Source organism: Hyla sarda, chromosome 2, assembly GCF_029499605.1.
Source record: "Hyla sarda isolate aHylSar1 chromosome 2, aHylSar1.hap1, whole genome shotgun sequence".
Lineage (NCBI taxonomy): Eukaryota > Metazoa > Chordata > Amphibia > Anura > Hylidae > Hyla > Hyla sarda.
The window spans coordinates 265,027,945-265,055,786 of NC_079190.1; the positions used below are offsets into that span (position 1 = coordinate 265,027,945).

Sequence of the window (27,842 nt, forward strand, 5' to 3'; positions counted from 1 at the left end):
CCGTTGCTAGTGGATACGACCTGGTCACTACCGCCGCAGCAAGACCATCCCGCTTTGCGGCGGGCTCTGGTGAAAACCAGTAGTGGCTTAGAACCGGTCCACTAGCACGGTCCACGCCAATCCCTCTCTGGCACAGAGGATCCACTACCTGCCAGCCGGCATCGTGACAGTAATGTTCTGTTCTGGTATGGTGTTGTTATTCAGTATTGTTCTGTTCTGGTATATTGTTATTCAGTCACGGTATGGCAGTATTGTTCTGTTCTGGTATGGTGGTAATGTTCTGTTCTGGTATGGTGTTGTTATTCAGTATTGTTCTGTTCTGGTATATTGTTATTCAGTCACAGTATGGCAATATTGTTCTGTTCTGGTATGGTGGTAATGTTCTGTTCTGGTATATTGTTATTCAGTCACGGTATGGCAGTATTGTTCTGTTCTGGTATATTGTTATTCAGTCACGGTATGGCAGTATTGTTCTGTTCTGGTATGGTGGTAATGTTCTGTTCTGGTATGGTGTTGTTATTCAGTATTGTTCTGTTCTGGTATATTGTTATTCAGTCACGGTATGGCAGTATTGTTCTGTTCTGGTATGGTGGTAATGTTCTGTTCTGGTATGGTGTTGTTATTCAGTATTGTTCTGTTCTGGTATATTGTTATTCAGTCACGGTATGGCAGTATTGTTCTGTTCTGGTATATTGTTATTCAGTCACGGTATGGCAGTATTGTTCTGTTCTGGTATGGTGGTAATGTTCTGTTCTGGTATGGTGTTGTTATTCAGTATTGTTCTGTTCTGGTATATTGTTATTCAGTCACGGTATGGCAGTATTGTTCTGTTCTGGTATATTGTTATTCAGTCACGGTATGGCAGTATTGTTCTGTTCTGGTATGGTGGTAATGTTCTGTTCTGGTATGGTGTTGTTATTCAGTATTGTTCTGTTCTGGTATATTGCTATTCAGTCACGGTATGGCAGTATTGTTCTGTTCTGATATGGTGGTAATGTTCTGTTCTGGTATGGTGTTGTTATTCAGTATTGTTCTGTTCTGGTATATTGCTATTCAGTCACGGTATGGCAATATTGTTCTGTTCTGGTATGGTGGTAATGTTCTGTTCTGGTATATTGTTATTCAGTCACGGTATGGCAGTATTGTTCTGTTCTGGTATATTGTTATTCAGTCACGGTATGGCAATATTGTTCTGTTCTGGTATGGTGGTAATGTTCGGTTCTGGTATGGTGTTGTTATTCAGTATTGTTCTGTTCTGGTATATTGCTATTCAGTCACGGTATGGCAATATTGTTCTGTTCTGGTATGGTGGTAATGTTCTGTTCTGGTATATTGTTATTCAGTCACGGTATGGCAGTATTGTTCTGTTCTGGTATATTGTTATTCAGTCACGGTATGGCAATATTGTTCTGTTCTGGTATGGTGGTAATGTTCTGTTCTGGTATGGTGTTGTTATTCAGTATTGTTCTGTTCTGGTATATTGTTATTCAGTCACGGTATGGCAGTATTGTTCTGTTCTGGTATGGTGGTAATGTTCTGTTCTGGTATGGTGTTGTTATTCAGTATTGTTCTGTTCTGGTATATTGCTATTCAGTCACGGTATGGCAGTATTGTTCTGTTCTGATATGGTGGTAATGTTCGGTTCTGGTATGGTGTTGTTATTCAGTATTGTTCTGTTCTGGTATATTGCTATTCAGTCACGGTATGGCAATATTGTTCTGTTCTGGTATGGTGGTAATGTTCTGTTCTGGTATATTGTTATTCAGTCACGGTATGGCAGTATTGTTCTGTTCTGGTATATTGTTATTCAGTCACGGTATGGCAGTATTGTTCTGTTCTGGTATGGTGGTAATGTTCTGTTCTGGTATGGTGTTGTTATTCAGTATTGTTCTGTTCTGGTATATTGTTATTCAGTCACGGTATGGCAGTATTGTTCTGTTCTGGTATGGGGGTAATGTTCGGTTCTGGTATGGTGTTGTTATTCAGTATTGTTCTGTTCTGGTATGGCATTGTTATTCAGTCACGGTATGGTGGTATTGTTCTGTTCTACTTTGGTGTTGTTATTTAGTCACGGTATGGCAGTATTGTTCTGTTCTGGTATGGTGGTAATGTTCTGTTCTGGTATGGTGTTGTTATTCAGTATTGTTCTGTTCTGCTTTGGTGTTGTTATTTAGTCACGGTATGGTGGTATTGTTCTGTTCTGCTTTGGCGTTATTTAGTCACGGTATGGTGGTGTTGTTCTTTTCTGGTATGGAGTTGTTATTCAGTCACGGTATATCGGTATTGTTCTGTTCTGGTATAGCGTTGTTATTCACTCACGGTATGGGGGTATTGTTTACAAATGTTATAACACATGTTTGCAGATGCCCCACCCCCCTTTTAATTTTGCCCAGGGCCACACTAAGCCTAAAACCGGCCCTGCCTGTTACAATCGACCATATGATGTTCCCTTACACCTTTTAGAGGTCATTGCATTACATCAATACTTGGTGGTGTAGGTGGCACATGGGGTTTTTTGCACACCTTTCCTTTTGTTAGATAAAAAAAAAAAAATTTGGGGTCCATTCTTATCCTAAGAATAATATTAAGAGTTACGTTTTCTGTAGTGCATATCGTCAATGCTTACTTGTGCACACAAACACTTTGACAAAAGAGACTGTTTTCTTCTGCCTACCTGCCTCAACTACTATTCTGATCCTGCCACCCGCCTGATGCCACACATCTGATGCCAAGTTCTCCTTCTTTCACCCACATTTGTCACCGGATACTGTTGTTAACACCCACCACCCCACTCTGTCACCGGGTCACTTTCAGGACTCCTGATGCTGCTGATGCCACTTCCAGGCTGTCTCTCTCTGCCACCATATGTTCTCCTCATGCTGATGCCACCTCCAGGCTCTGTCATCGTGCCACCATATGGTCTCCTCATGCTGCTGCCACCTCTAGGCTCTGTCAATGTGCCGCCATGTGAAATCCTTGTTATATTGATCTTGCAGTTTGACGGTACTTTTTCAAATAAACGCTTCAGGCACCCGGGACACTCAGTCATAAACATTAGGGGGGGGGTTAAAGGCAGGGGCTGGGACAGGCAGCAGCTGGCCTCGTGGCAGACCACCAGCTTGATTTTAAGATACAAGTACAAGCTTTTTCACTGCTGCAACTTATAGCAGTATGCGCCCACTCATCCAACGGTGCAGAAACTGAGCTCCCGTCCAAGTTGCTGGTGCTTCAGTCCCTCCCTTTTCAAGTGGTGGACTCTGCACCTTTCAAAGAACAGATGGCTTGTGCTGAGCCAAGTTGGAGAGTCCCAAGCCATCATTTCTTTGCGAAAAAGGCAGTACCAGCCCTGTACAATTTTGTGGAACAGAATGTGGGCCAGTCCTTGAGCCTGTCCATGTGTACCAAAGTGCATGGCAGCACCGACGTGTAACTACGGTCAGGGATAATACATGTCCTTTACGGCCCACTAGGTGAATGTGGTTCCTGCACAGCTGCAACAGCAACTTGGACAGGTCACGCCATTTCCGCCTCCACGCTCTCAGCTCATTGGTCCTGCGACAGTGTGCGACTCCACCTCCTCACTCTCCAGCATACCATCTGTGCATGGAATGGCGTTGTCACGCTGTTCTTCACATGGTTTGCCTTGGCGAATGGAGTCACACAGGGGAGAAACTGCTAAAAGTCATTCATCAAGAAATGGAATCATAGCTTACTGCATGAAAACTGGAAATGGAAACCATGGTGACCGACAACGGGAATAACATCTTGTCTGCGCTGCATCAAGGAAGCCTGAGCCATGCGCCCTCCATGGCACACATATTGAATCTGGTTGACAAGCAGTTCTTGAAGTGTTCACGGCATCTGCAAGACATCCTAAAAATTGGAAGGAAACTTTGCATGCACTTAAGCCACTTGTACAGCGCAAAGCACACACCCCTTGAGCTGCAGCGTCAGGACGGCATCCCCCAATATAGTCTGATTTGCAACTTTTCCACAAGTTGGAATTCCACCCTCCATATGTTGGACCGACTATACGAACAGAGAAAAGCCATCACCGATTTCTTAATGATCCAAGCGGATAGGGAGACTCCCCTGTGTAACTTCAATTTCAACCAGTTTCAGCTCATACGTGACACCTGCCGTTTGCTCAGGTTCTTTGAGGAAGCCACATTGTTAGTCAGTCGCCAGGATGAACAACGTCATTCCACTGCTTCATCTACTACAACACGTGTTGGAAACAATGGATGGTCAGGGCACTGGAGACTTGGTGCCTTCATCTCATGGCCACATGAGCCCGGTGAGGGCTGAACTGAAAGAGGAGGAGGAGGGGGAGGGGGACAGTGGAGCACAGGCAAGGTTTTGTGAAATGGGTGATTTTTATAGTCATCTGAGGCACAGGAGCAGGCTGTGGATCTACAGGGTGATGAGGAAGATGAGACAGAGGACCCAAACACACCATGACCATGTGGTCTCCTCATGCTGCTGGCACATTAAATGAAACGTTTTAGGTTCATCTTTTTGAAATCTTCAATTTAAATTAAAAAAATATATATATCTTTAATCTTGTCAATTGTGAGGCCCTATGGTCTCCTCCTGCTGCTGCCACCTCCAGGCTGTGTCATTGTGCCTCCATGTGGTCTCCTCATGCTGCTGGCACATTAAATGAAACTTTTTAGGTCCATCTATTTGAAATCTTCAATTTAAATTAAAAAAATATATATATCTTTAATCTTGTCAATTGTGAGGCACTATGGTTTCATCAGGCTGTTGCTATCACCAGGCTGGGTCATTCTGCCACTATAGGGTCTCCTCCTGCTGCCACCAATTCCAGGCTGTGTCATTCTGCCACTATTTGGTCTCCTCTTGTTGCCACCAACTTCAGGCTGTGTCATTCTGCAATATTATGGTCTCCTCATGCTGTTGGCACATTAAATTAAACTTTTAAAATTTTAATCTATTTAAAATCTTCAATTAAAATAAAAAAAAAATATCTTTCATCTATTCAATTGTGAGGCCCTATGTTCGACATGCCCCCTCAATACATCTCTATGGCAGAGCCGGAGATTGCCGAAGGCAGCGCTTCGGCTCTGCCATAGAGTTGTATTGAGGGGGCGTGTCGGCCGCCGCTTCGTGCGGAGGTCGACACGCCCCCTTCCCGCGGGCTGTCGGGGCTCCGTACAGGAGATCGCAGGGGGCCCCAGCGGTCGGACCCCCCGCGATCTCAAACTTATCCCCTATCCTTAGGATAGGGGATAAGTTGTTCACCACTGGGTCACCACTGGACTACTCCTTTAACCCCTTAAGGACTCAGGGTTTTTCCGTTTTTGCACTTTTCCTCCTTACATTTTAAAAATCATAACCCTTTCAATTTTCCACCTAAAAATCCATATTATGGCTTATTTTTTGCGTCGCCAATTCTACTTTGCAGTGACATTAGTCATTTTACCCAAAAATGCACGGCGAAACGGAAAAAAAAATCATTGTGCGACAAAATCGAAAAAAAACGCCATTTTGTAACTTTTGGGGGCTTCCGTTTCTACGCAGTGCATATTTCGGTAAAAATTACACCTTATCATTATTCTGTAGGTCCATACGGTTAAAATGATACCCTACTTATATAGGTTTGATTTTGTCGCACTTCTGGAAAAAATCATAACTACATGCAGGAAAATTTATACGTTTAAAAATGTCATCTTCTGACCCCTATAACTTTTTTATTTTTCCACGTACGGGGCGGTATGAGGACTCATTTTTTGCGACGTGATCTGAAGTTTTTATTGGTATGATTTTTGTTTTGATCTGACTTTTTGATCACTTTTTATTCATTTTTTAATGTTATAAAAAGTTACCAAAATACGCTTTTTTGGACTTTGGAATTTTTTTGCGCGTACGCCATTGACCGTACGGCTTAATTAATGATATATTTTAATAGTTCGGACATTTACGCACGCGGCGATACCACATATGTTTATTTTTATTTTTTTTTTACACTGTTTTATTTTTTTTATGGGAAAAGGGGGGTGATTCAAACTTTTATTAGGGAAGGGGTTAAATGACACTTTTTTTTTACTTTTTTTTGCAGTGTTATAGGTCCCATAGGGACCTATAACACTGCACACACTGATCTTTCATCCTGATCACAGGCGTGTATTAACACGCCTGTGATCAGCATTATCGGCGCTTGACTGCTCCTGCCTGGATCTCAGGCACGGAGCAGTCATTCGTCGATCGGACACCGAGGAGGCAGGTAAGAGCCCTCCCGGTGTCCGATCAACTGAGCAGCCGGGATACTTTCAGTTTCACTTTAGAAGCGGCGGTCAGCTTTGACCGTCGCTTCTAAAGGGTTAATACCGCACATCGCCGCGATCGGCGATGTGTGGTATTAGCCGCGGGTCCCGGCCGTTGATTAGCGCCGGGACCCACGCGATATGATGCGGGATCGCGGCGCGATCCCGCTTCATATCGCGGGAGCCGGCGCAGGACGTAAATATACGTCCTGCGTCGTTAAGGGGTTAAAAGGTTAAAGGGGTATTCCAGGCAAAACCTTTTTTTATATATATCAACTGGCTCTGGAAAGTTAAACAGATTTGTAAATGACTTCTATTAAAAAATCTTAATCCTTCCAATAGTTATTAGCTTCTGATGTTTTCTGTCTAACTGCTCAATGATGATGTCACATCCCGGGAGCTGTGCATGATGGGAGAATATCCCCATAGGAACTGCACAGCTCCCGGGACGTGAGTCATCAGAGAGCAGTTATACAGAAAACAACAACTCAACTTCAGAAGTTAATAACTATTGGAAGGATTAAGATTTTTTAATAGAAGTCATTTACAAATCTGTTTAACTTTCTGGAGCCAGTTGATATATATATATATATAAAAAAAGTTTTGGCCTGGAATACCCCTTTAACCTCTTAAAGGGGTACTCCACTGAAGAACATTTTTTTTTAAATCAACTGGTGCCAGAAAGTTAAAGGGGTACTCCGGCGCTAAGACATCTTATCCCCTATCCAAAGCATAGGGGATAAGATGCCTGATCGCGGGGGTTCCGCCGCTGGGGACCCCCGTGATCTTGCACGCAGCACCCCGTTAGAATCAGTCCCTGGAGTGTGCTTGCTCCGGGTCTCATTACTGGCGATCACGGGGACGGAGCATTGTGACATCACAGCTCTGCCCCATCTGACGTCAGGCTCCGCCCCCTCAATGTAAGCCTATGGAAGGGGGCGTGACAGCTGTTGTATATAACTTGCCTACTGAGGAAGGGGTCGGTTCTAGTACCCTGAAATGCATTTAGGCCATTATCCAAGTCTGAACAGAGCGATATCTAGACATACTACCTGTATTGAAGCCAGCACATCACAACGGAATACAACTGCTTATTGCACCTGTTGCATTAATCAAAGAGCTCCACCTACTGAGCGCACAGCAATATCACTACCTGCATCACGAGCATCCAGCCGCACCCAGCCGCAAACAAGCGTGTGAGCATACCGACATCGCGGACCCGCCGACCGCTCACATAGGAGTCTCCTGCCGGAGCCCTTTGTCGAACAGGCTCGTAAAGATCATCCTGTCTCTTCACTGCCGGTAACATCGCAGTCACTGCAGGACTCAACACCTTCGGCCCGTCGCAGTATCAGTAGTTGTTCTTTAATATTCACTTCAATCCTGCCATTAGGGCCCAATGGCAGTATAATATACCATACATTGAATATTGTTTTATATGTGAAGTATTTTTCATTTATTTTAATTGTATTTTACTAAATCTCTATATTTTTTTCCAAACTATCTGTTTCCAGTTATTTTTATTGTGTACCCAGCAGGGTGGTATTCTTGAGGTGTGGTTAAAATATATTTTAGATTATTTATCATTTTTGATCGGTGGGGATCGATCTTTTAACCACATCAAACCTCGGATACCTGGTTGTGAGCTGCAAACTTGTTCTTTCTTGTTCAGATTTGTAAATTACTTCTATTAAAAATTCTTAATCCTTCCAGTAGTTATCAGCTGCTGAAGTTGAGTTGGTATTTTATGTCTTATCACAGTGATCTCTGCTGACACCTTTGCTTGTCTCAGGAACTGTCCAGAGTAGGAGCAAATCCCCATAGCAAACCTCTAATGCTTTGGACAGTTCCTGAGACAAGGAGAGGTGTCAGCAGAGCAGAAAATAACAACTCAACTTCAGCAGCTGATAACTACTGGAAGGATTAAGATTTTTTTTTTTATAGAAGTAATTTACAAATCTGCTTAACTTTCTGGAGAAAGTTGATATATAAATTAATTTTTTTTCCCGGGATACCCTTTAATTTAAAACTGGAAACAACCTTTAAAATAAAAAATGTACCCATATATGTCAGACATATAATACTGCACACATTCTTTGTATATAAGTCTGTATTATACATCTTACTTTCCATGTATTCTTTCTAGCTTTAAATGCCTGATATAATTTTTTCATTATGGAAAACTGCTAAAGTGTACAAAGCACAATGCCTTGCATTGTGAAAAGAGGAAAACAGGAAAAGAAACAATGTGGGTTTTCATTTCAGACTACTAATCTACAAACTATAGGGTTAGAAGATAGTTGTACTGTAGTATACTGTATGTTCATTCATTTTATTGAACATATAAATCTCTTTTAAAGTAATACCATCAGCAGACAAAGTGTTGGCATCACGCGTCACGCGCTGTTGGCATCACGCGTCACCCAGTTACATTGAGTTGCATTGAAGTTTTGAGTTTTCAAGTCAATAAGGTAAAATGGCACGTATGAGTGCTTTTTACAAGGGTCCAAGAGGTCTATATAACCATTACAATATTGTATCATGACTTGTGGGTGGTGATTGGATAAAGTTTGGATTAAAATGTGGCCTTCTTTCTGCAAATTATTGATAACACTTCTTAAAACTCTGCACACAGGAAAATTACCTGGTCTCCCATGCCAAGAGCAGAGAAACCTCTACCAGTGGTAGTTTAACCCTTTATATGCTGCTGCCAAATCATGACCAAAGAATTAGTGGAGGGTCTTTTACTGGACTGTGTTGGCATACCCAGCCGTGCCTCTGGCATAGCTGAGTAGTATATTGCTTGTCAGCATTATGCTGACTGGTATAATACACTGCACTTCAATAGAATGGAATGGAACTAATAAATCTAAAATTAAATGTAAATAAAATATACTTTTACAGTGAACTTAAGAAAAACTACACATATTTCATATTGTCATGTCCATAGTCACCCAAACTATAAAAGTATCTTATTGTTTATCTAGCATAGAAAACATTGTTAGATGGTTTGCCAAAATGGTACCAATGAAAACTCTATCTTACCTGGAGCTGATGGTGGTTGTCAAACCATTTACATGTGGTCCTAGCGCCAGTGTGTTCTACTGGCACCTGCTACAGATGGAATTTCTGCCTGGAATATCTCCATATGGAGATTCTGTAGTGTAAGTGAGTCTAAAGCCAGTGCCACATGATCACCAGCTCAGTAAAAAGAAATATCAGAAGAAAATAAAACCGCAGGACCACTAGTGCCTTAGAAATGGTTAAATATTGTTAGTTTGGAAACCTGTGTAAATACTAATTCTGTTTTCAACCCAAGTGCCATTCACACAAAATACAACACAGTAGGATTATTTATTGAATTATTACAACATGCCTATAACCTTTTTATTCTATTAAAATCATGCATGGCTATTTAACATGTTTACAACTTTATTCTCAAAGTTTTTACCTTTTGGTTGCTACAGTCCCTGTATCTATGGATAGAAAGCCCTATATCACAGCTTGTGTCTGGGAGTACTAGGGATCACCAGGGATAAAAAAAAAAACCAAAAAAAACATTTTATATTGGTGTATTCTTTGTTATTTTTATCATTTTACAGAATTAATAGTAAAGCTGTTTGATAGACGGCATCTATGACTAATCGTGGGGCTTAGTGTCAGCCCATAAGAAGGGCTAGTGCTAACCCCCATTACTACCCTGCTACCAACCCGCTCCAGGGGTATTTGGAAGAGCTAGGTATCGTCAGGCCTAAAGCTTCATGCTTCAGGAATGGGCAATAGCAAGTTGGGATTATTTAGACTGATTCCGAGTGCTGCATGCGCCGACTGATTCAGTTCTGCATGGACATTGTCATCCCCATAGACGGCAATGTCTTAGGAGCAGATTCTGCCTGAAGAATGAACAAGTTCACTCTTTTGGCAGCAGAATTTTAGCGGCGGAACGTCCGCCACTGAAATTCAATAGTGTGCACTGTGCAGCGGAACCCCATTGCCAGCAATAGGACTGGAATTTCCTAGCAGAATTTCAAAACGTAATTCTGCTTGGACATTTCATAGTGTGAACCCAGCTTTAGGCTGAGAAGGGCCAGCATGAATGGCCCATGCCACTCTGATAATGCCACGTTGCTACTGGTTAGTTATGTACCTGGCTAGTTATGAAATAGGGAGGACCTCACAAAAAAATATGTTTTCATAATCAGCCAGGTACAAAACCAAGCTCTGGGCCTGATGGTACTTGTCTCTTCCTGGTACTCCTGATGGTGGTGGGTACCGGGGTAATATTGGGGGTTATCGATAGCCCTTTTACAGACTTACGCTAAGCTCCAGATTAGAAATGGACATTGTCTAATCCTGTAAAGTAATTAAAAAAACGGTGAAAAAAATGTATTCCAATAACTACAGCCGATAAAGGCGGCAATATTGTAATGTTAACAGAGGAGTACTATTTACAAGAAGCAAAAAAAACAACTAGAAAATTCTGCGAACTATGAAAAATTAAAATCTAATCCTACACGTAAAATTAAATCTAAGTTACAAACCCTTTTGAGAGAAGCGGTAGAGAAAGGGTTTTCATCCAAAGAGATGGCCTCTAAATTGATCCCTGAGTTTCCTAAATATCAATCATGGTACTTTTTACACAAGTGTTTGGAAGCCTGCCGGCCTGGCCTGCACTTTTGCCAATTTATTTGTGGCATGTTTTGAGAAAGACTTTGTCTTCTCAGCCTCAAATCCTTTTTTAAGATTTGTAAAGGGTTATGCCCGATTCGTGGACGATATTTTCATCGTCTGGACAGGCTCAGAGGCAGACTTCGCAGACTTTGTCCACCATATTACATGTAACAACATGAATTTAAGTTTTACTAATAACACCAGTACTTCACAACTTGGGTTTCTAGATGTGTTGGTGTCCGTAGGCGATGATGGTTTGGTAACTACTGGATACAGGAACCCTACAGAAGGAAATTCTCTCCTGCATTACAGTCATTACCATCTGGAGCATCTGAAATCAGCCATATGGGCAGATGTTAAGGCTTGAAAGAATCAATAGCACAGACTCTGGCTTTAGAAGACAAGCTGTGGAGATAGCTAATAGACTAGAGGATAGGGGGTACCCCCAAAAGGTATTGGAAAAAGCATGTAGTCTGGCACTATCTCAAGATAGAAATCAGCTTCTTAAAAAACCCCAAAAAAGAATAAATGATAGAGATCCACAATCTCTTTTATATATGGTCCCATGACCACCACTATTAAATCTTTAATCCAAAAGCACTGTTTTTTAATTCAAAATGACCCTGTCCTAGTAGATCTAGCACAACATAATCCTAGGATAGCTTATAGAAGAGTAAAAAACTTAGGGGATACACTTACTTGTAGCAAATTCTCCTCATTCCATGACAAGGGGGAAAAAAACTGGTTAAGCCGGAGAGGCAACCATAAATGTGGGGCCTGTAAATGGTGCCCTCTTGTTGTGTGATAAGGCAGTATGCATTCAATGTAAGGATTTTGTCTGCTGTAAAACAAATTATGTGGTGTATGGGTTAATGTGTGAATGTGGACGATTCTACATCGGAAGCACCACATGCCCCATGCACACAAGATTCCTGAGCACATTTATTCACTACGTACTAAAAAGGGCTCACCTAGAGTTATCGAACATATGTGAGAGACACACAAAGGGGACCCCTCGGCCTTACACTTTTTTGGTATTGAAAGAGTATTTAGCCGTGATGGAATTGATCATGCGTACTGAAGGACAAGGGAAATTTGGCTTAAACGAGAAATTAGATTTAAGCATATTTATTTAAGCTATTTGCATTGTTAGTGATGTTTTCTTTTCTCAGCGTTAGACTTGTGTTTTTAATTGTTTTTATCACACTTGTATTATGCTACTGCACGTTTGTAGTTCCCGCCCCTTGATGATGTCACGCAGGTATATTACTGGTGGCTACGTCTGGGGCTGGTATGGTCTGAAGAAGTACGACACAGCTGTTACCTGCTCGCTGAGGTCCTCGGCGTTCCTGCTACGATACCTGCTTGTCACCGCTATCCTGTCTGCACAATATAGAAATCTGAAGCAACTACCCTGGTGAGTGCCGTCCATATTTCTACACATTGCGATTTGGATTACTCCTACTGTTCCTGGACTGAGCACCTATATGGCTAGTTGGTCTTCTTGATACACACCTGTGTTTTTGATTGTGCCGTAATCACAGCAGTGCTGGATTCTTTGCCTTTCTTATATTCCAATAACTACAGCCCTCATTGATCATTTTATTAAAAAGTAAAAAAACACCATGATCCTCTACATTTAAGTATCTGAAAGACACAAAGAAAAATACATGTTAATACATATATTAGGGGGTTTTGAACCCCATAATGATGCATCAAAATAAATACACAATGCAATTCAATTCACGGCCCCTCCCATAGACTTGCATTGCAGGGGCGAGGCGTGACATCACACGGGGGCCAAGTTGTGATGTCACGATACTCCGGCCCCATAGGCATGACCCGGCAGACTCCGAGGCTGCATCGCTGCGTGCAGCTCTCAAAGGTGGGTGCTGCTTGTGAGATAGCAGGGGTCCCCAGCGGTGGGACCCCCCGCGATCAGACATCTTAGCTCCTATTCTTTGGATATGAGATAAGATGTCTTAGGGCCAGAGTACCCCTTTAAGCATATGAGGTGATGTGCATTTGTGTAATAAGCCTGGACTAAGAAGATTGACCCTACATCAAGGTGTACATAATTATTAGACAGCAGTTTTTTCTTAGGCAAATTTTTTAAGAGGTATCCAGGGAACTAAATCAATAGCCCATCCTTTCCCTTTCATCAACCTATTTAATTGTCCAAATATCATTCATTAGCTATATAAAGCAGTTTCCGTTCTTTGGTTGTCACTTACATGAATGAAGTGAGGGAATGACATCATCCAGCCATCCACAGACCACATGGTTTCTGCCCTGCACTGATGAATCATGCCCTCTTTAGTACTGAGACCTGGGAGGTGTGTGCAGTCTCAGCCAATCACACACTGAATCTCTCTCTGCTGCTCAGAACAGGAGGGTGGGGACTGGCAGAGCAGAGCTGCAATGATTGCTGGGAGATGTAGGCAAGGGGAGAGAAGGATAGCAAAGAATATCAAGCAGCCAGAGAAGACAACAGGGGCCATATGAGCCATATATATATATATATATATATATATATATATAGATATATATATATGTCCCTGGAGCACCCCCTTGACTGAAAAGTAAAAAATTTTAAAAAGTAGGATGCAGCACGTTGAATAATGCTAAGATATTGGAGCATATGCCTCTTGATAAATCCAGTGTGATCATTCCCTGGTGGGAGTCCTGGTTACTTCTGGTAACGCTCCTCTGGCCTGTTTGCAACAGCAGGAGGTAGATGGGAAAGGCGAAAGAAGCTGAAGCAGGGAATTGCGTAACTCTCATTGGCCATAATGTGAATTTTGCAAAGAGAGAAGCACCGCAAGCTCTTATTAAAGTCAAAAGGAGTTAAGCAAACTGTGTAACCAGGTGGGAAAACCTCTTTAAGACTGGCATCAGACACGCCTGTTTTAGTAAACTTTTCCATCTACAGACCGAATTGAGGGCTTGCTTTGTACGAGATAAATTTTTCTATAAAACATGCTGAAAAACTAGAAAATAAATTGTAAGGTAAAATTGAAGAAGAAAAAAAACTATTAAAAAAATTGGAGGCGGCTTCTCTTATACACCATTGACCGTGTGGTCTAACTGACATTTTTTTATCTTGACTCTTCAGGTTAGTATGATTACAACAATACGCAATTTGTATAGTTTCAATCATGTTTTACTATAAAAAAAAATGTAACTTTTGAAAAACATTATTTAATATTGCTATTTTCTGAGTCCTATAACTATCAATAGAAGATTCTTGCAAGCTGCAGAAGGCTAGGTAAGGCCTCGGGCTGCCATTGCAATGGGTCAGCTCCTAGCAGCCTTTTCCAAATCTTTTCTGCTTATAGCAAAGCATTTAATGAGTGTATTACAGTAGCAAGGTTTGGTAAGACCCAGTCGGGTCCGCTCTGCTGCAGGCCTCCGGCGTGCGCCCCCTGCGTCGTTGCTATGCACGGCGCGGCGCACTGACGTCATGCGCCGCGCCGTTCAGCGCATAGCAACAACGCCGGGGACGCACGCCGGAGGCCTGCAGCAGCGCGGACCCGACTCAGGTAATTATGCCACCGGGGATGGGGGGAGGCAACGGGGCAGCGGCGCCGTCAATGGGTGCCGCTGCCCCTTCTCTCCCCCTGGCTGTCGGCGCCGCTTCTCTCCCCCTAGCTAACGGCGCCGGCACCGATAGTCAGGGGGACAGAACGGGCAGCGGCGCCGATAGCCAGGGGGTGAGAAGGGCCGACAGCAGCGCTCTAGACCCCAGGAAAGGCAGGGGGAGAGAAGCGGGCAGCGACGGCCTCTCTCCCCCTGCCTTTCCTGGGGGTGTATCGGCGTATAACACGTACACAGACTTTAGGCTAAAAATTTTAGCCTAAAAAGTGCGTGTTATACGCCGATAAATACGGTAGTTTATAAATCGGAGAATAGACTGTAGTTATCACACATTTTGTGGTCTTGGTGCATTTACCACATCTTGAACCTTCTCTGGGTATTTGTGTAAGCCTTGTGCATCAATAGTGTGCCCACAATAAAAAAAAAATACTTATTTTTAAGTCTAAAATACTTATTTTAAACTCACACAATGAACTCCTATATTCTTCTAATTGCTTTAAGGCTAGGTTCAGACTACGGAATCTCCGGGCAGAAAATTTCCGCCCAGAGGTTCCGAGTGCAGCCAGCGCCGGCTGAATGAGTCGGCGCTAGGACCGCGCAGACACTGCAGTCTCCAATAGACTGCAATGTGTTCCGCGAGTATTTCTACCTGAAGAAAGAGCAACGCCATTCCTCAGGCAGAAATTTCCAAGCGGCTTTTCCGTTCACAATTTCCGCTTCACAAATTCTGAAGTGTGAATTTGTGAACGGAAACCCATTCACTACACTATACATTTTAGCAAGTGGAATTTCCGCCTGCAATTTCAAAGCGGAATTGCAGGCGGAAATTCCGTAGTCTAAGGGTACGTTCCCACGTACAAGACTGCATATTTTTGCTGCATATTTTCGCCAGCTGATTTTACTACCCATTGAAGTCAATGGGTAGCAAAATCAGCTGCACAAAATATGCAGCATAAATATGCAGCAGATCCTGTACGTGTACCTTGAGACAGTTTTGAGATTCTGTTAATGTAGCTCCTCAGTTTCTCATGTACAGTATATACTCGAGTATAAGCCGACCCGAATATAAGCCGAGGCCCCTAACTTCACCCAAAAAACCCAGGAAAAGTTATTGACTCAACTATAAGCCTAGGGTTGGAAATACATCATCCCCCCTGTCATCATCCAGACCCCCGTCATTAACACCCTCTTCATCATCACCCTGTCATCATCCCCCCTTCATCAAAATTCACCTGTCATCATCCCCGCTCTTCATCATTACCCTGTCATCATCCCCCCCTTCATCATCCCCCCTTCATCATTACCCTGTCATCATCCCCCTTCATCATTACCCTGTCATCATCCCCCCTTCATCATCCCCCCCTTCATCATTACCCTGTCATGATCCCACACCACCCCCTTTATCATCACCGCTTGTCAATGTCTGATTTAACAGTGGTCTTCAACCTGCGGCCCTCCAGATGTTCCAAAACTACAACTCCCAGCATGCCCGGACAGCCATGCTGGGAGTTGTAGTTTTGAAACATCTGGAGGGCCGCAGGTTGAAGACCACTGCCTGGGCCTTCGTCATCATCCAGCCCCCCCTCCCCCCTTAGTTTTGTACTCACCTACGCTCGGCGGGATGTTTGGGTGAGCTGGTCCGGGCCATCTGTGCTGCAGGACCGTCCGGTGGGGAGGGATAGTCGTTCCGGGCTGTCCATCTTCACCGGGTGGGCCTCTTCCCCTCGCTTCGTGCCCGGCCCCGGAATAATGACGTTGCCTTGACGACGACACACAGGGACTACAACTCCTAGCATGCCCGGAGGTCCGCAGGTTGAAGACCACTGAGGGCAGAGAGTTCACTCGAGTATAAGCCAAGGGGGGTGTTTTCAGCACGAAAAATCGGTTTATACTCGAGTATATATGGTAACTGAGTGAGTATTTAATGTAAGGAGTACCTTGGATTCTTCTTCCATTTTCATTTGTATGCTAATTTTCCTAAAAAATTCCCTTCTAAGAGGCTTGCAAAAAAGCCTCAATTTTTTAAGTGGATATTTCTCTGTATGTAACGCATGATTTACAGTCACTTTGGAATCATCACAGATACGGACACTGCAGGAGTTTCCCATGGACTACAGTCAACCATGGAAAAAATGCATACTCCCTCTATTCTATCCAACTCTTTTCCAACCTTGTCGTGGACAACATATGGAACAGGTCTAGCCATATGGAATTAGGGAATGCTGTTCTCCTTTAGCACTATATGGCCTTTAATAAGTTTTAGCTTCCCAATACCAAATTGGAAACGCATTTGCTGATTAATCTAGCAATAGGTTTAGTCCAATTTCAACAGTTTTGGATATTGGATATTAGAGGCAGAGTTACAGCCAGGAGTCAGGGTGGTAAAGTATGGCTCTGTTCACATTGTATGTTATGTATAATGTGAACAGACCTTTTCTGGCAGTGTCTTTCCAAGCAGGGAGCTTCCAGCTGTTGCTAAACTACAACCTCCATCTTTTTCAGGCATGATGAGGTTTGTAGCTTCTCAACACCTGGAAGCTCCTTGTTTGGGAACACATTGTCTTATGTACTAATGCATTTTTTGTGTTTTTCTTTTCTTCTTGTTTCAGATACTTGTATGCAAAGGATTACATCGATGACCAGCATTTTTTTATACTTTAATAAAATGGTTAACGAGGGCTTGTGGGGGAGTGTTTTTGGTATCCAATTTTTTTAAACGTGTCGTGTTATTTTTAAATTGACTTTTCAGGCTCAATGGTCCTTGCCCATCCTGGTAACATCAGGCTGTTGCTGCTTGGTCGGTATCTGGCTGAGAATAAAAATACAGGGAACCCGTTTCTTTTTAAGTGTATGAAAAAATGCATAGGCTCCCCACACAAGCCCTAGCTAACCATTTTATTAAAATATAAATCCGATGTAATTCCCTGCATACATGTATCTAAAACGAGAAGAAAAGCAAAACACAAAAAATGGTTTAGTACATTTTGGGTGCCCTCCCCTGGGGATAACACCCATAAAGCAGTGTCTTCCCAAACAGGGAGCTTCCAGGTGTTGCTAAACTACAACCCCTATAATTCCCAGACAGCCTTCGGTGGCAGTTGTAGTTAAGCAGCTCCTGGAGGCTCCCTGTTTGAGAAAACACTGGCAGAAAGGATCTGTTCACATTATACAAAACGCATAGTCAGATGGTCTGGCTACTGTATACAGTATATACAGCCATTTATTGATGGCTGTATATACTGGAAACTCCACAAAGAGTTAACCAGCTCTACTCAGCAGCACCAGTTAACTCTTTCCTTGCTAGTGCAACAAAACAGAGTACAGGAAAGGAGGCTGCACTCACCAAGCAGGTCTTTATTCAGGTCTAGTTGACATGATGCAGGCAGCAGGCGGGGGAGCTGCGGTGGAGGACAGGGAAGACTGGAACAAGTTGTTTTGAGCGACTAGCGCACTTTCTCTAGCCGGAATGACGTCCACCAGCACCACCCCCATATTCATAGAGGCGGCACCGAGCGGTCGCCTAGCAGCCTTGGGAACAACATGGTCAGGTGACTGTGTGTGCGGTCACATGACCGTCATGTGATGACAACATTAAGAAATGATAAGCAGTAGCAGTTACAATAAGGAAATAAAGTGATACAACAATAAATTAGTCACAAAAAAGAGCCAACGCACAGTGTTCAGCCCAGCAAAGGCTTACAGTAAACCAATGATGTATACACATCGCTGTTTTTACTGTAAATTCAGTCAGGGCAGGAAATATACTATGTATATCTCCTGCTCATCATCAGTTGTACAGGCACAGCTCAGTCGGCTAGGAGTAGGAAGTCCTGTCAATGCACTATGCACTGGTGTACACTATACAGACGCTGGAGGTAAGTAGTGATGCTATGCACCTTGTATTTGTACAAGCTATGCATCTCTACTTATGTGGGCTGGGTCCCTGCATCTGAAGGCTGTGAAAAACTGCCACAGAGTACAACATTGGCTGTTTCAACACATCAGAAAAAATTCTGCTTGTGGAAAAAAAAAAGTGGAAAGCAAGTCTAACTATCTTAGGCACAGACATAATATTGTGCAGTAAAGAAGTACACTGCACTGTATTATCTGTGTCTAAAAAAAAAAGAAAAAAGAAAAATAGTTGCACATTTTTTTTCACAACTGAATAAAAAAGTCGCAAAGCAGAGGAGGTGGTGTTCTGAAGTCATTTTGCTTATGTGAGCCAAATTTATCAACCCCCCTGTGATAGTATGATACATGTGTCTCACATAAGCAAAACCAAAGCAAAAAAATATATAAAAATGACTTCAAGACTTAACTTACTAAAGACAAAATGATTAATCTCCCCCATAGTGTTTTCGGTCAGGTATTTAATGATGTTACCCTGTGTATATCCATGTGATCCGTAATAAAGAGTTCCTGTTTCATCCTACATACTGCACTGGACATCTCTTCTTGTCGTGCTACTCTATTAGGCCTGGAAGCGCTGCCGGCCAGTCCATGCGCAGGTGATTGGATTTAGCACCTTTCCTTCTTAGAGAAGGGGAAAATAACCGACACATTAAGGCATAATAATCAATAGCAGCAGATGGATCAGGATTATAAATCAATCACAGCACTAACCCCTTAAGGACCAGGCCAATTTTATTTTAGCGTTTTTGTTTTTGCTCCTCACCTTCTAAAATCCATAACTCTTATATTTCCATTCACAGACCCATATGAGGGTTTGTTTTGTGTGTGACCAGTTGCACTTTGTAATGACATCACTCTTTTTACCCTAAAATATATGGTAAACTCAAAAAATTATTTTTTGTGTAAGGAAATGTTAACAAAATTCATAATTTTGCTAATTTGGGGGGGGGGGTTGTTTTCACTCTGTACACTTAACAGTAAAAAATTGATGTTTTCTTTATTGTCTGGGTCAATACGATTAATATGATACCCTTGGTTACATACATTTCTATTATTGTACTGCTTTTAAAAAATCTCAAACTTTTTTTTTTACAAACTCAGTACGCTTAAAATTGCCCTATTTTGACCACCTCTAACTATTTTTCCGTATTCAGGGATGTTTGAGGGCTCATTTTTTGCGCCATGATCTGTAATGAGTACCCCATTTGCGCATGTGACTTTTTGATCGCTTTTTATTTTTTAAAAAATTGCATTTTTTTTTAAATGTTTGCGCTGTTCGCTGTAGGAGATAATTTACATTATATTTTTATAGTTCGGACATTTACGCAGGCGACGATACCAAATATCTTTATTATTTTTCTTTTTTTATGCTTATGTGTATTAAAATAGGGAAAAGGGGTGATTTAAAACTTTATTGGAGGAGGGGCTTTTTCAAATTTTTTAAACTTTTTTTTACATTTATTTTATACTATTTATAGCAATCATTTGATTGCTAATACTGTTCAGTGCTATGCATAGGGCATAGCACTGATCAGTATTATCGGCAATCTTTTGCTCTGGTCTGCTGGGAGGCAGATCAGTGCAGAAGACCCCAGGAGACAGATGGAGGCAAGTGAGGGGACCTCCGTCCACCATACTGGCTGATCTGATCACTGTGGCAGCGCCGCGGGTGATCAGATCAGCCATTTTAAGTGCTGCACTGCCGCAGATGCCGTGATCTGTATTGAGGGGTTAATGGCAGACATCAGCGCAATCGCTGATGTCTGCCATTACCGGTGGGTCCGCGGCTGCTGACAGCCACCGGGACCTGCCGCGAATGAATTGAGCGCAGCCCCTGTGCTCGTGTCACAGCCGAGCCTTAAATGCACAGCGCAGTGCGCCAAGTGACGCTGTGCAGTGCTGTACATTTAGGATGCATGTCCTTAAGGGGCTAATACTGTATTTACAATGGCACTATACACACTACATATATACACATACATAACACTATGCAGTCAGCTTCAACATACACTCTGGCCCTCATTCACTAAGAGTGGAGTGTTTATTCTGAAGTGATTTCAATATCATCGTCTTTTCTTTTCAAGCTTATTTACTATTCTGTCGCACATTTCGGGGGTTTTTTGTGTCGCACGTTTTTTTGTGTCGCACTAGTCAATTGTGTTGCACAAACTCCGAGCTAAAGAAATTAGTTGTGTGAGCCAAAATGGTTTAGACTTGTTTGTTTAAAAATGTTTACATGAATCAAAAGTATTCATGTGTTATAATTTTTCAAACATTACAACAATTATCCTTGTTTATCAACTTGGGTGTTAAATTGATTTAAACTTAATATTGCAAATGTGTTAAAAAGTACAAAAATATAGACATTAACTATCACAAAAGCATTAAATATTTTATTCATAAAAGTGTTGAACTGTACAAAATGTTTTCAGGTTATAAAACAAGTTGCTTTCACACAAAACACAATGGCAAACAGTCCCTTGTTAGAAATCACTCCATTTTTAGATTTTCACTCGGCCTCTTGGCTGTCGGTTATTGTGTGAGGCAAACTGACACTTTTTCTCGAGTGATTTTGGAAGTACTCCGAGTATTTTTTGTTTTTTGTCGGTAAAACGCCCATTTTTGCATAAAACACGCCCATTTCAGAGTGAAAAAACAACACTCTGAGTGTTTTCTAAAGTGTCGGTTGTGCAACAAAAATTTGGTCGCATAAATAGTCGCACAGACATTGCGACTAAAATTTTGGCGCAATAACTGAGAAAAAGTAGGTTGGACTTAGTGGCACTCCCTTTGTCTGGAGAAAAAAGGCTTAATCTCAAGGGGCAACAAGCCTTCTTTACCATAAGAACTGTGAATTTATGGAACACTCTCCCTCAGGAACTGGTCACAGCAGGAACAGTTAAGGGCTTCAAAACAAGGTTAGATACATTCTTAGAACAAAATAGCATTCCTGCTCATGCAGAACTATAGAATCCCCCTTCATTCACCCACACACCTTCTCTTCACCTCCTTGGTTGAACTTGATGGACATATGTCTTTTTTTTACCCTACTAACTATGAAGGGGGGTAGCCACAAGCACATTGACCGTTATGCCACACCCTTGCATACATCACACAAACTGTGTGTCCAAGCAATCTTTTTCATGAATAATGGATATTAAAAACTAAGGGGGTTAATTTTTTGAATGGATTTTGTGTAGGTTTTGACAAAAAAAATGTAAACAGGTTTTTTTACGCAAAAATGTTTCGTTTTTTTAGCAAATTGCTGGTTTAAGCATTTATACATTTCCCCTTAAAATGCAAAACATTGGTATGCCGACTCATCTATCTACCTTGAATATGGTTTGGTAGCGGTGAGGTGTACTACGAGGGTCTGACACCCTACCTTCACTATCTAATTAGAGATGTGCTGCTTGAACGATTGATACCTTCTGCAGCCGTCAGACAACAGCTAATGGCTATGTATAACTGCCTTTACACTTATTATCTGTATGTATGTATACTGTTAGCATGTGATATAACCATTTACCGTTCTTGGTTCCCTTCACTGCAAACATTCTGCCCTAGTTAACCCTCTTAACTGCTCTAAACTGTGACTAACACTAGAAAGGTACCTCATATAGATGTCTAGTGACAAACATAACTGTCTATAATAGTGAGAAACCCAACTTATATCATGCATCTGCTGATTAAAGTGGATGTGGTGCTCATATGGGCACTTTAGCCTCTTCTATGCTTACCAGGCTCAACTACAAAGTGCACCCCCTACATTCAGCTGATTGTCAGGGGTGCTGGTAATCAGACCCCCACCATCTGGTATTGATGGGCTATCTTAAGGATTAGCCATCAATATAAAAGTCCTGGAACCCCCTTTAGGTGTACCTTAACCCCTTCAGGACGGAGCCCATTTTGGCCTTAAGGACCGGAGCGTTTTTTGCACATCTGACCACTGTCACTTTAAACATTAATAACTCTGGAATGCTTTTAGTTATCATTCTGATTCCGAGATTGTTTTTTCGTGACATATTCTACGTTAACATAGTGGTAAATTTTTATCGATACTTGCATCCTTTTTTGGTGAAAAATCCGTAAATTTGATGAAAAATTTGAAAATTTAGCATTTTTCTAACTTTGAAGCTTTCTGCTTGTAAGGGAAATGGATATTACGAATACATTTTTTTTTGGTTCACATATACAATATGTCTACTTTATATTTGCATCATAAAATTGATGAGTTTTTACTTTTGGAAGACACCAGAGGGCTTCAACGGTCAGCAGCAATTTTCCGATTTTTCACAAAATTTTCAAACTCAGTATTTTTCAGGGACCAGTTCAGGTTTGAAGTGGATTTTAAGGGTCTTCATATTAGAAATACCCCATAAATGACCCCATTATAAAAACTACACCCCCCAAAGTATTCAAAATGACATTCAGTCAGCGTTTTAACCCTTTAGGTGTTTCACACGAATAGCAGCAAAGTGAAGGAGAAAATTCACAATCTTCATTTTTTACACTCGCATGTTCTTGTAGACCCAATTTTTGAATTTTTACAAGGGGTAAAAGGACAAAATTTTTACTTGTATTTGTAGCCCAATTTCTCTCGAGTAAGCACATACCTCATATGTCTATGTAAAGTGTTCGGCGGGCGCAGTAGAGGGCTCAGAAGGGAAGGAGCGACAAGGGGATTTTGGAGAGTACGTTTTTCTGAAATGGTTTTTGGGGGGCATGTTACCTTTAGGAAGCCCTTATGGTGCCAGAACAGCAAAAAAAAACCACATGGCATACCATTTTGGAAACTAGACCCCTCGGGGAATGTAACATGGGATAAAGTGAACCTTAATACCCCACAGGTGTTTCACGACTTTTGCAAATGTAAAAAATAAATAAAAAATTTTGCCTAAAATGCTTGTTTTCCCAAAAAAAAATTATTTTTAAAAAGGGTAATAGCAGAAAATACCCCTAAAAATTTGAAGCCCAATTTCTCCCGATTCAGAAAACACCCCATATGGGGGTGAAAAGTGCTCTGCTAGCGCACTACAGGTCTCAGAAGAGAAGGAGTCACATTTGGCTTTTTGAACGCAAATTTTGCTCTGGGGGCATGCCGCATTTAGGAAGCCCCTATGGTGCCAGGATAGCAAAAAAAAACCACATGGCATACCATTTTGGAAACTAGACCCCTCGGGGAACGTAACAAGGGGTTAAGTGAACCTTTATACCCCACAGGTGTTTCACGACTTTTGCATATGTAAAAAAAATTTTTTTTTTTTTACCTAAAATGCTTGTTTTCCCAAAAATTTAACATTTTTAAAAAGGGTAAAAGCAGAAAATACCCCCCAAAATTTGTAACACAATTTCTCCCGAGTACGGCGATACCCCATATGTGACCCTAAACTGTTGCCTTGAAATACGACAGGGCTCCAAAGTGAGAGCGCCATGCGCATTTGAGGCCTAAATTAGGGATTGCATAGGGGTGGACATAGGGGTATTCTACGCCAGTGATTCCCAAACAGGGTGCCTCCAGCTGTTGCAAAACTCCCAGCATGCCTGGACAGTCAACGGCTGTCCGACAATACTGGGAGTTGTTTTGCAACAGCTGGAGGCTCCGTTCTGGAAACAGTGGTGTACCAGACGTTTTTCATTTTTATTGGGGAGGGGAGGGGGGCTGTGTAGGGGTATGTGTATATGTAGTGTTTTTTACTTTTTATTTTATTTTTTGTGTTAGTGTAGTGTAGTGTTTTTAGGGTAGAGTCGCACGGGCGGGGGTTTACAGTAGTTTCTCGCTGGCAATTTGAGCTGCAGCAGAAAGTTTGCGGCAGCTCAAATTTGCAGCCGGATACTTACTGTAAGCCTCCGCCCATGTGAGTGTACCCTGTACGTTCACATTGGGGGGGGGACATCCAGCTGTTGCATAACTACAACTCCCAGCATGCCCGTTGGCTGTCGGTGACTGCTGAGAGTTGCAGTTTTGCAACAACTGTAGGCACACTGGTTATGTATCACGGAGTTTGTGACCTAACTCAGTGTTTCACAACCAGTGTGCCTCCAGCTGTTGCAAAACTACAACTCCCAGCATGTACGGTGCATGGTGTACGGTGACTGCTGAGAGTTGTAGTTTGCAACAGCTGGAGGCACACCGGTCGTGAAACACTGAGTTAGGTAAAAAAAAACTGAGTTTCACAACCAGTGTGCCTTCAGCTGTTGCAAAACTACAACTCTCAGCAGTCACCGACAGCCAACGGGCATGCTGGGAGTTGTAGTTATGCAACCAGCAGATGCACCACTACAACTCCCAGCATGCACTTTAGCTGTTTGTGCAAGCTGGGAGTTGTAGTTATACAACAGCTGAAGGTACACTTTTCCATAGAAAGAATGTGCCTCCAGCTGTTGCAAAACCATAAGTCCCAGCATGCCCATAAGGGAATGTTGGGAGTTGTGGTGGTCTGCCTCCTGCTGTTGCATAACTACAGCTCCCAGCATGCCCTTTTTGCATGCTGGGAGCTGTTGCTAAGCAACAGCAGGAGGCTGTCACTCACCTCCAACGATCCAGACGCTGCAGGTCAGTCCCGCCGCCGCAGCTGCTCCTGGGGCCCCGATCCCAACAGGGGCGCCGGGGATCGGGGTCCCCAGCACCGGGGGTCGTCTTCCCGCACCCGCTCACGTCCTCCGGAAGAGGGGCGGAGCGGGTGCGGGAGTGACACCCGCAGCAGGCGCCCTGATTGGTCGGCCGGTAATCCGGCCGACGAATCAGGGCGATCGTGAGGTGGCACCAGTGCCACCTCACCCCTGCAGGCTCTGGCTGTTCGGGGCCGTCAGAGACGGCCCCGAACAGCCAGTAATTCCGGGTCACCGGGTCACCGGAGACCCGATTGACCCGGAATCGCCGCAGATCGCTGGACTGAATTGTCCAGCGATCTGCGGCGATCGCCGACATGGGGGGGCATAATGACCCCCCTGGGCGATATGCCGGGATGCCTGCTGAACGATTTCAGCAGGCATCCGGCTCCGGTCCCCAACCGGCTAGCGGTGGGGGCCGGAATTCCCACGGGCGTATGGATACGCCCTCGGTCCTTAAGGACTCGGGATTCAGGGCGTATCCATACGCCCTATGTCCTGAAGAGGTTAAAGGGGTACTCCGCCCCTAGACATCTTATCCCCTATCCCAAGGATTGCATGGGTCCCGTCGCTGGGACCCCACCCCCCCCCGAACTCTGCTGTGGCACTGCAGTCATCCGGTGCACAGAGCGAACTTTGCTCCGTGCCTGATGACTAGAGATGCAGCATGGGAGGCTTGTGACGTCACGGCCATGCCCCCCTCGGGACGTCACACCCTTCCTGCAAATGCAAGTCTATGGGAGGGGGCATGATAGCTGCCACATCCCTCCCATAGACTTGCATTGAGGGGGAGTGACGTGACAACGCGAGGGGGCGGGGCTGCAAAATCATGAGCCTCTGGTGCCGCAGCCTGGGAATAGTGATGGGCAATGCCGCAGCTGAACAGGAGGGGCTGGGGCTGCTGTCAAAGCAAGCGACAGATACGCCTGTAACAGGTATTTTGTTTGTATTATACAACAATAAAGTATTGATGTTGAGCGTTAAAGGGGTACTCCAGCCCTAAGACATCTTATTCCCTATTCAAAGGATAGGGGATAAGATGTCCGATCATGGGTTCCTGCCGCTGGGGACCCACGCAGTCTCTCAAGAAGCAACCCCTATCATCAGCCTCACGGAGCGAAGATTGCTCCGTGTCTGGTGCCTCACGATCATGGGGCCGGAGTATAGTGATGTCACGGCTCTGCCCCTTGTAACCTCACGCCCCGCCCCCTCATGCAAGTCTATGGGAGGGGCGTGGTAGATAGGGGATAAGATGTCTTAGAGCCGGAGTACCTCTTTAAGTCAACATTCAGACCAGACAGAATTGCTACATACCTTTAGAGCATATTCCACACCAAAACAAGAGACAACTTACAGTACAATACATGTACATGTGGATGTGGTTTTCCAATAACTCATCCAAACATGCGAGAAATCAGAACATACTAGCATACTATGGATTTTTAGAATACACAGCCAAATGTGGATTTAGCTTTCGACTTTAAGATTTTAGTAAATAACCTTGTGAATAAAGAACAATGTTCTATATTTCATCTAGGACTAAAATCGAACATTAATCATGATAAATCATCTAGACCCCCACAGAATTTAGAAAGGCCAGAATATCGGGAGTTTTTGTGTCTGAAAAGAGAATGTTGTGAACGTCAACAGGCCGCTGCCTAAGGGACCTTTGCCCAGTGTAGGCTGAGCTGTGCCGTTAGAAATGGGACATGTAAGAGACCATGAGAGCTTGGGCGATCTAACAGATTCCAGAGAACAAATGGTTTGTATGAGAGGGGCTGCTCCTGAGTAGGTGGGCAAGAACATGAGAGAGAAATATTATGGTCTTCTACAGGCAAGTTCACAAGGGCAAAATGAAACTGCGCTGGCACGAGCTTTTACCTTCAATGGATAGATTCTTCTAACCCTGAACGAATACAGAGCACTTGCTGTCCAAGCAATCTTTCTTTGTTCACTTATCATTTTTTTTTTCTTTCTGTTTTGAGCTACACAAGTTCATGGTGAGACACGCGTTGACTATTAGGCCACTACAAAAGGCTGATTTGAGTCCATAATTTAGAGACTCATAAAAACATTATTGTCTCTGTCAGGACATTTATTTACTAGCTCAACAATGAGGCTGAATACTGTAACACAGAGGGTCAATGGGGGCTCTATGTCGAAGTGCAATGAATGGATAATAAACAGTGAGTTAAAGGAGTGGAAAAATATGCTGAATATCTACAAGGGAACGGTCAGCAGAAAAAGTTTGCTTAGTTAGAAATGTGACCCTAAACATAAAAAAGCTTATCATATTGTGAAAGAAAGAATGTGTTCCATAAAATGAGAAGAATCCAGCAAAATACTAAATACAGTAGAAATACTTCCCTCCAGCATTAATGAGGCCTGATAAGTGTAAGATTTTGTGGGCACTATATGATGGGCCCTATAATTTTTCTTTGCCAGCCTATAACAAAACATGTTTATTAACCTCTTTAGGACATAGGATGTTCTGGAACGTCCCCGCTACCTGGGCTTTAATGCCCAAGGACGTTAGAGAATGGCAGAGATCGGAACGGCATGTCTGCTGAAATCTTTCAGCAGGCATGCCGTGCAAATGCCAAGGGGGGTCCCGGGACCCCCGCATGTCGGCGATCGCAGAAAATCGCATGTCAATTCAGACATGCGATTTTCTCCTATTCCGGGCTGATCGGGTCTCTGGTGACCCGATCACCTGGAAAATAGGGATGCTCGGACCTGTGAGTAACAGGCCCAAGCATCCTG

The 27,842-nt window shown here is 43.1% G+C and overlaps 1 long non-coding RNA gene across 1 annotated transcript; it reads right to left on the reverse strand.

Annotated features, from left to right (window-relative positions):
* Positions 1 to 4,658: 4,658 nt before the first annotated feature.
* LOC130357856 (uncharacterized) lies at positions 4,659 to 18,089 on the reverse strand. Its single transcript, XR_008889300.1, has 3 exons — positions 17,899 to 18,089; positions 12,474 to 12,605; positions 4,659 to 4,917 (listed from the first exon to the last, which is right to left on the reverse strand). It is a non-coding gene; the product is annotated as an uncharacterized LOC130357856 (long non-coding RNA).
* Positions 18,090 to 27,842: the final 9,753 nt, after the last annotated feature.